The sequence below is a fragment of the Gossypium hirsutum genome, chromosome A11, assembly GCF_007990345.1.
Source record: "Gossypium hirsutum isolate 1008001.06 chromosome A11, Gossypium_hirsutum_v2.1, whole genome shotgun sequence".
Lineage (NCBI taxonomy): Eukaryota > Viridiplantae > Streptophyta > Magnoliopsida > Malvales > Malvaceae > Gossypium > Gossypium hirsutum.
Genome location: NC_053434.1, coordinates 106039746 through 106049972, shown reverse-complemented (window position 1 = coordinate 106049972; position 10227 = coordinate 106039746).

Genomic DNA, 10227 nt, shown 5'->3' with positions numbered 1-10227 from the left:
TCGGCTATTAGACCTTATTACATATATACATACACTTTCACATTCATCACATCGGCCATTAGGCCTTATCACATATATACATACACTTTCACATTCATCACATCGGCCATTAGGCCTTATCACATATATACACTCTCTTGGCTGAATCTACATCTATCATTTTCCAATATCACAATTTAGAATTCACGTATGGGTTTAATCGATAGCTTATGAGCAACTAGCACAAGTTTATCAAGGTTTACAACACAATCTCAAATTCAGCACAAGCTGTTTTTCCTGAGCAATAGTCACTAAATCATTTATAACTGGAGCTACAAAACTCCAAATCACTTTCCGTTAATTTTTTCCTGAATATAGACTCGTATATCTTCCATCCATAAAATTTCCAGAATTTTAGGTTTGGCCAATCAATACCAGATTTTTCTTAAAGTTTCCCCTGTTCCACTGTTTGACTAATCTGACCACTCTTCACTACGAATCAAATTTCTCATTTTACGGAATTCAAAATGTGTTGTATTTGATTTTATTTGAAACTAGACTCATTAAGGAGTCTAAGCATATAAATTTTATCTTATAACCATTTTTGTACAATTTATAATGATTTTCTAAAAACAGAACAGGGGATTTCGGAGTCATTCTGACACCGTCTCACACAACTTTAAATATCTCATTATCGGAAATTCGTTTGCTTACACAGTTTCTTTTATAAGAAACTAGACTCATTAAGCTTTAATTTCATGTCTCATTCAGCCTCTAATTCAAGTCCATAAATTTATGGTGATTTTCTAAAGTCACGTTACTGCTGCTGTCCGAAGCAGACTATTTCAAATTACCTTTAAATTCCCAAGCTCAAACACTTAAGAACTTACCATTTGAGCTTAGAACATATCATGGCCACATCATATCTTATTAAATCAGCTCATCATGTCCTATTATAATTGAATTTACTCAACGTTTAAACACTTAAAACTTACCTCGGAAGTTGCCGAACGATTACGACGGCTCTTCGATCACTTTTTTCCTTTCCCTTATCCAACTTTGATCCTCTAGGCTCTTGAGCTAAATCAAACAAATTTACTTCTCAATCAAACACATATATATGGCAACCATATACATTTCAAAAACCAATTCGTTCGTATCATTTGTCCATATATTAGCTTTTAGCATATTTGGTCATTAGAGTGACCTATTTAACTTTCAAGCATTCATTTCTAATTTTAATTAAACAATGCCGAATGCCATTAGCTACTAATGCCACACACACACATGTGCATAAAATTCACCCATACATAACCTCTAGCTCATTCGGTCATTCATCTCTCAAACCTATCAAAGTTTCATGTCAAACTTCCCTGGCCGAATACACATATAAGCACATAATGCACATTTAGAATTTTTTTATTTACTTCATGATACATTCGGCCTTGGCAACAATTTCATTAGAAATCCTTATTAGCCACTTCATCAATCAATTATATCATCTACTTAATATTTCATAACTTATCATGCTAGCTGAATATTATTTATTCAAGTTCATCATCTTCATATTCGGCATTAGCATCAAATATAATAGCCCATTTCTTCCCACTTTGAATTTATGCATCCATTTAATCATAGTTTGTTTAAGCACTCATACAACAAGATTCATCCAATTTAACAAGAAACAAAAACTTTATTCCTCCATAGCTACAATGGCCGAAAGATCTAGACATCTCAATACCGAAATTTCTAACATGGGTTGCCTAAAGAATTTGGTAGGGAGTTCAAATTTATCTAGCATTTCAAGTAATTTAACACATCCATATAGCTAACATGCTAGTAGTATCAAGGCATCAACTAAAATTTTGAAGCCTCTTAGCCGAATCCTAACTCTCCAACAACTCTAATTTCATCCATGAGATAAATAGAAGTAGGCTAACCCTCCAAAGGATGTGAAACCTCCAAAAGCAACATTGAACATACCTTAATCTCAAGAACCACCTTGGCCGAACTTCCCCTCTTCTTCTTCCTTCCATTCGGCCATGTTGAACAGCAAAGGAAGAATTTTGTTTTTCCTCCCCTTTCTCTAGTCACGGCAATGGGGAGTAAGGGGGAGACAACTTTGGTTTCTCCTCCCACTCCCCTCATATTTTATTATTCTTCCCACACATATTAGCATAAAATGTCTTTAATATGTTTTTTTAATACTTATTTCCTATTATAAAACCATGTAGTCATTATAATATTAATACAAAATGCATATGCTTTGTATCCCATACCCTCATGGCCGGCCACTTCCTCTAAAGTGGGGAATTTGACATGCAAACCCATCATTTCACAACATGCATTATTAGGCCACTTTACATTTGCCTAGCACATTTCCAAATTTTCTCACATAAGTCCTATTTGATAAAATTCACTTACCATTAACAAAATTCAAACATGAAATTTTCACACATGCATATGTACATATAATGAGCATCAACTATGACGGTTAATTATCTTTATGACTCGGTTTAGTGGTCCCGAAACCACTTTCCGACTAGGGTCACTTTAGGGGTGTCACACTAGTTGTCTAATAAACAACTTTTGTGAAAGAAATTGCATGAAAACACCTTAAAAAGGGCTAGATTGCTAAGTTGTAAAATGAGTTGTAAATGTGTAAAATAGTTGAAATTATGAGTTGCTATAGTTATGAAAATGGTTCATCTAGACTCAAGGAGTAAAGAAATGTGATAAAAATTATTTTACGAGCATTGGGGAAAAAGTGCAAATATGCAAAAGTTTAGGGGTCAAAATGAAAATTTGTAAAAATATGATTTTTAGACCCATATGAATATGTTGACTGATTGGTAGGCTAAATGTGATATTATAGATCAAGGAAATCGAGATTTGGACCTAGAACGGAAAGAAATCGATTAAGGGATGATTATGTCCTTTTACCTTTGTGGTATCAAGGTAAGTTGGTATGTAAACAATACCATGCTATACATGTATTTAAATGTTATCATTACATGAATTGTACAAATCTTAATGTGTATGTGATTAATAGAAATATGATGAGGCAAAGCCTTAATTGACGAGGAAAAATCCCGTTTGAACCTTAGGAATAGAATAGGATACGAGTGACATGTCACTAGGAATTATGAGTCTAGATGACTAGCTCGAGAGTGAGCATTGAAATGTTATGGGATATGAGGTAGCTTTAGCTACAATTGAGGTACTTATGTGTAAAGGCTTTTCCGAGTATCCAATTAGTATTCCAAGTGTTCAACGGGTAATCCGAGGAAAGAGTTGATGATGGTCCCAATAGGGAGAAATTTGGTTCGTAGTGCATAGGGGTCAGAGTAGTCATACCCTGAAATAGGGAAGACTTTAACTAATAAACTGTACTAAATGGCTAAACCAAAAATTCTGGAAATTTTATGGAAGAAAGATAAATAAGCCTAGTTTCAGGGAAAATTTACGGAACTTAATTCAAAGTTTTATAGCTCCAGAGATAAATAATTTAGTGACTGTTGCTCAGGAAGATAGCTTACAGTGAAATTATGATTATGTGGTAAACATTGACAAAAATTTGTTAATGAGTTGCTTATTGATTTCTTATAAGCTTACTATGATCTGTAGGTGTGAAAGTTGAATATATATATAAATATATATATATTATATTTTGAAAGTGATGCTTGAATAGTTGAATAATGACTAGTTTAAAGTTGTTGAATTTAAGCTCAAGAGCATAAAAGGGCAAATTCGGATAAGGGAAAAGAGAAAGTAATCAAATAGCCGTTGTAATCGTATGACAACATTCGAGGTAAGTTCATAAGTATATAAAAATGATTGTGAGATTGAAATATGTAATATGTGTATTGGATTTGATGCACTACGTGTGCGATAAAGCCAATAACTACGACATTTAAAATGGCGCTGGGTGCGTGAGATTGTAATAGCATTGGCTGAGTAAATGGAACTATGTGGGTGACACAGATATAAGTTCGGTTTAATGTAATGGCACTAAGTGTATGATATAATTATAGCTTCGGCTAATTAATTGGCACTAAGTGTGCGATATAATTATAGCTTTGGCTAATTAATTGGCACTAAGTGTGCGATACAATTATAGCTTCGGTTAATTAATTGGCACTAAGTGTGCGAAACCATTATAACTTCGGTTAATTAATTAGCACTAAGTGTGCAAGTTTGTTGAATGTTCAAGGATGATTGAATGAATTAATGTTTCGAGCATTGAAATGATAAGCGTGACAGATAAGAAGGTAATGGTACAGGTATGTACGAAACCTATGTGGTGGATGATGTTAAGTATGAAGTAGATGAAAATTTATGTAAATGAATGGGGAAATATTATTCGGGCCTTTGAGCCTAGCAGGCTATAATGTCGGTGAGATACTATTCAAGCTTTCGAGCCTAGTAGGCTATAATGCCGGTGAAATGATATCGGGCCTCGAGCCTAGCAGGCGAAATGCCGGTGATATGAGAAAAGTCTAAGACTAAGGTACCTCGTGTTAGATTGACAAATGAATACATTCAATACGTTAAGAGGGCCAGGTACGCGTTATGTACTCATATGTGAGTTTGATTTGAATTGAATCATAAGTGTGATGTGATACATATGTGAATAAATGTTATAACTATATATATGACCATGATACATTCGGTCAAGGTGTGAAAGTATGTGAAAGTATTTGATTTATTTATGTTATATGAATTCAGATTAAGTGTTATAAGAATGCTGAATGTGCATTATGTGCTTGTGTATATTCGGCCAGATGGCAATATACTTAAAATATGGCCTCTTGAGAAATTGAATAATCGAAGTATAATTGCATTTATTTGTTGGCATTGCTTAAAACTTACTAAGCTTATGAAAGCTTACTCCGTTGTTACATTCCTCTGTTTTATAGATTGTTGACTCCAGTTACCTGCTCGGGTTGGAGTTCGCCGGAGATATTATCACACTGTCGAACTAACACTATGGGTGTAGTGATTTCAAATACTTTGAGTCTATGGCATGTATAGGTGTGTAAATATTAGAGTATGTGATCTGGCTTTAACCATATGTGTTGGCCTATTTTGATTATAGGGTTGTAAATCCATTTTAATTATGCAGGAATGTGCTATGGTATTACGTGATGAGTTTATAATGATTAAAGCATGAATTTTCCAAGTTTTTCTTAAGTTCTCGATTTAGTCCCGAACCACCCCAGATATATGTTTTGGGTCTCGTGAACCCGTTTAAGGGACAAGATTGTATGTGAAAAGAAAAGTTTTTAATTATTTGAGATTTCATGGCCCTATTTAGTATAGAAGTGTTAGTAAAATTTAGGTAGCACCTCGAACCCCGTCCCAGCATCGGATGCAGGTGAGGGGTGTTACATTTAGTGGTATTAGAGCGTGGTTTAGTCAGTTCTCGGACTAACATAGCAAGTATAAGAGTCTAGCTATACATGCCGTAAGTAAAGCGTGATAGTGTGATATCTCCCGGCTCTTCTAAATTGTTTTGCTCAGGTAATGATGTGTTCCAACCGAGCTATTATTAATTGATCCAAAAATGTTATTTAATTGATTGTAATATATTTATGATATGACGGAATTGAAAGGTATGGAAAGAAGTTTATGATATGTGTGCATCAGTGTAAAGATATGTATAAGATTGTATAAAGTAAATGGTAATTGTGGAAAGATTACGGAAATCCTGAGTATGAGTTTCAGCTGAATTGTTTTGTAAGTTTTGAGAAAAAGATATAAGTGACTCGTGAAAGTTGAGGGCAACTTTTTCTGGTAAGATTTTCGGGGACAAAAATCCCTAAAGGGGGGAAGAAATGTAGCAGCCCGATTTTGGGCCTAGTCGGAACAGTGGTTTTGGGACCACTATTCCGAGGCTAGAGAAAATTTTTTTAGTATTACTTTATGTGTTATAATGTGAATTTATAAGTGCATGTAAATTTTGGTAAGTTAATTTCAGCAATTTCTAGTCCAATTTCGAAAAAGGACTAAATCGCGTAAAAGGTAAAAGTTGTGTTTTGGTGCCTAAAGGTGTTTAATAGCTAGATAACTAAAATTGGGGGCTTTAAAATGGCAATTAGACCCTTTTATTGAGGTGGCCGGCCAAGGGAGACAAGATTGGTTAAAAAGCCATATTTTATGGGATTTAAAGTGACTTTTTGGTTAATAAAATAAATAAAGAAAAAGTTGTCATTTTCGCTTTCATTTTTCTCTTCTCCTCCACCGAAATATGCAGCAAAGAAAGGTTTTTGAAGCTGGAAAATTTCAGCAACATATTCCCCTGCTTGTAAGTGATTTTAATGTCTTTGCTTGATGATTTTTACATTTTTGGAACCCCAAAAGCATGAGCTTTCATAAGAGGGGACTATTTTGCAAAATGATGAAGAGTATAGGGTTTTGCCATGAGATTAAATGTGTTGTTTGCTGTGTTTTTATGGAAGATTATGAGTCCTAGTTGTCTAATAAACAACTTTTGTGAAAGAAATTGCATGAAAACACCTTAAAAAGGGCTAGATTGCTAAGTTGTAAAATGAGTTGTAAATGTGTAAAATAGTTGAAATTATGAGTTGCTATGGTTATGAAAATGGTTCATCTAGACTGAAGGAGTAAAGAAATGTGATAAAAATTATTTTACGAGCATTGGGGCAAAAGTGCAAATATGCAAAAGTTTAGGGGTCAAAATGAAAATTTGTAAAAATATGATTTTTAGACCCATATGAATATGGTGACTGATTGGTAGGCTAAATATGATATTATAGATCAAGGAAATCGAGATTTGGACCTAGAACGGAAAGAAATCGATTAAGGGATGATTATGTCCTTTTTACCTTTGTGGTATCAAGGTAAGTTGGTATGTAAACAATACCATGCTATACATGTATTTAAATGTTATCATTACATGAATTGTACAAATCTTAATGTGTATGTGATTAATATAAATATGATGAGGCAAAGCCTTAATAGACGAGGAAAAATCTCGTTTGAACCTTAGGAATAGAATATGATACGAGTGACATGTCACTAGGAATTATGAGTCTAGATGACTAGCTCGAGAGTGAGCATTGAAATGTCATTGGATATGAGGTAGCTTTAGCTATAATTGAGGTACTTATGTGCAAAGGCTTTTTCGAGTATCCAATTAGTATTCCAAGTGTTCAACGGGTAATCCGAGGAAAGAGTTGATGATGGTCCCAATGAGGTAAGTCATTGGTGAGTATGCACTTGAGTTATGTTACAAGTTGTGCAAGTATGTATACTAAGCCTATGAGAATGCCTTGATATGTGATGACCTATGATGCATAAAATGTGTTCTTACCATGATGGATGAAATGATGTTGTATTAATTTTGTGAATAATGATCATGAATGAGTAACTTAGCCTTGACAGATTTGAGTTACTGCAGTAGTGTAACTTTTAAAATACACTAAAAATAGTGGAAAATAAGTTAGAGGCAGAATAAAATATGAGATTAAATATTAATGAGTCTATTTTCACATGAAAGAAATATGGGAAGAAAAAAATTCTATATTGTGTGATATTTGAATTCTTGTGAAACAGGGTCTGAATGAATTCAAGATCCCCTGTTTTGAATTTATAAATTCAAAATAAATTGTAGAAAAATTATTAAGAGCCATACCTTAAACTCATGGATTTCTTATTGAGTCTATTTTTAAAGGAAATAAATTACATGGTCATTGGAATTTTGTACAGGGAGAAATTTGATTCGTAGTGCACAGGGGTCAGAGTAGTCATACCCTGAAATAGGGAAGACTTTAACTAATAAACTGTACTAAATGGCTAAACCAAAAATTTTGGAAATTTTATGGAAGAAAGATAAATGAGCCTAGTTTCAGGGAAAATTTATGGAACTTAATTCAGATTTTTATAGCTCTAGAGATAAATAATTTAGTGACTATTGCTCAGGAAGATAGCTTACAGTGAAATTATGATTATGTGATAAACATTGACAAAAATTTGTTAATGAGTTGCTTATTGATTTCTTATAAGCTTACTATGATCTGTAGGTGTGAAAGTTGAATATATATATATATAAATATATATTATATTTTGAAAGTGATGCTTGAATAGTCGAATAATGACTAGTTTAAAGTTGTTGAATTTAAGCTCAAGAGCATAAAAGGGAAAATTCGGATAAGGGAAAAGAGAAAGTAATCGAATAGCCGTTGTAATCATATGACAACATTCGAGGTAAGTTCATAAGTATATAAAAATGATTGTGAGATTGAAATATGTAATATGTGTATTGGATTTGATGCACTACGTGTGCGATAAAGCCAATAACTACATTTAAAATGGTGCTGGGTGCGTGAGATTGTAATAGCATTGGCTGAGTAAATGGAACTATGTGGGTGACACAGATATAAGTTCGGTTTAATGTAATGGCACTAAGTGTATGATATAATTATAGCTTCGGCTAATTAATTGGCACTAAGTGTGCGATATAGTTATAGCTTTGGCTAATTAATTGGCACTAAGTGTGCGATACAATTATAGCTTCGGCTAATTAATTGGCACTAAGTGTGCGATACAATTATAGCTTCGGTTAATTAATTGGCACTAAGTGTGCGAAACCATTATAACTTCGGTTAATTAATTAGCACTAAGTGTGCAAGTTTGTTGAATGTTCAAGGATGATTGAATGAATTAATGTTTCGAGCATTGAAATGATAAGCGTGACAGATAAGAAGGTAATGGTACAGGTATGTACGAAACCTATGTGGTGGATGATGTTAAGTATGAAGTAGATGAAAATTTATGTAAATGAATGGGGAAATATTATTCGAGCCTTTGAGCCGAGCAGGCTATAATGTCGGTGAGATACTATTCAAGCTTTCGAGCCTAGCAGGCTATAATGCCTGTGAAATGATATCGGGCCTCGAGCCTAGCAGGCGAAATGCCGGTGATTTGAGAAAAGTCTAAGACTAAGGTACCTCGTGTTAGATTGACAAATGAATACATTCAATACGTTAAGAGGGCCAGGTACGCGTTATGTACTCATATGTGAGTTTGATTTGAATTGAATCATAAGTGTGATGTGATACATATGTGAATAAATGTTATAACTATATATATGACCATGATACATTCGGTCAAAGTGTGAAAGTATGTGAAAGTATTTGATTTATTTATGTTATATGAATTCAGATTAAGTGTTATAAGAATGCTGAATGTGCATTATGTGCTTGTGTATATTCGACCAGATGGCAATATACTTAAAATATGGCCTCTTGAGAAATTGAATAATCGAAGTATAATTGCATTTATTTGTTGGCATTGCTTAAAACTTACTAAGCTTATGAAAGCTTACTCCGTTGTTACATTCCTCTGTTTTATAGATTGTTGACTCCAGTTACCTGCTCGGGTTGGAGTTCGCCGGAGATATTATCACACTGTCGAGCTAACACTATGGGTGTAGTGATTTCAAATACTTTGAGTCTATGGCATGTATAGGTGTGTAAATATTAGAGTATGTGATCTGGCTTTAACCATATGTGTTGGCCTATTTTGATTATAGGGTTGTAAATCCATTTTAATTATGCATGAATGTGCTATGGTATTACGTGATGAGTTTATAATGATTAAAGCATGAATTTTCCAAGTTTTTCTTAAGTTCTCCGTTTAGTCCCGAACCACCCCAGATATATGTTTTGGGTCTCGTGAACCCGTTTAAGGGACAAGATTGTATGTGAAAAGAAAAGTTTTTAATTATTTGAGATTTCATGGCCCTGTTTAGTATAGAAGTGTTAGTAAAATTCAGGTAGCACCTCGAACCCCGTCCCAGCGTCGGATGTAGGCGAGGGGTGTTACAAATTCCTAGCAACTTAATAACAATTAAACGAGTATCCATACATGGAAAAGACTTAAAATACTTTAAAACCTTTATATATCGATCAATAGTTTGGTAGTGTGATTTAACTTCCGGTGACTTCCAACTCGAGCTAACATTTGCGACACTATAGGAAAAAGGAAAGGAAGAGAGTAAGCATTATAGCTTAGTAGGTAAGTATGTAAATATTAATGAACAATACATTATCATACTTTAAACAAAGTCACAATATGTTCCCGGAATATTACCATTACAAACACACATACTTTCACTATTACAATCATAAATAGGTTCAAAATAAGCTGTCTAGCAAAGTACCAGCAACTAAATTATTTATTTCTGGAGCTACAGAACTCAAAATTACAAAACTTTAATTTTCT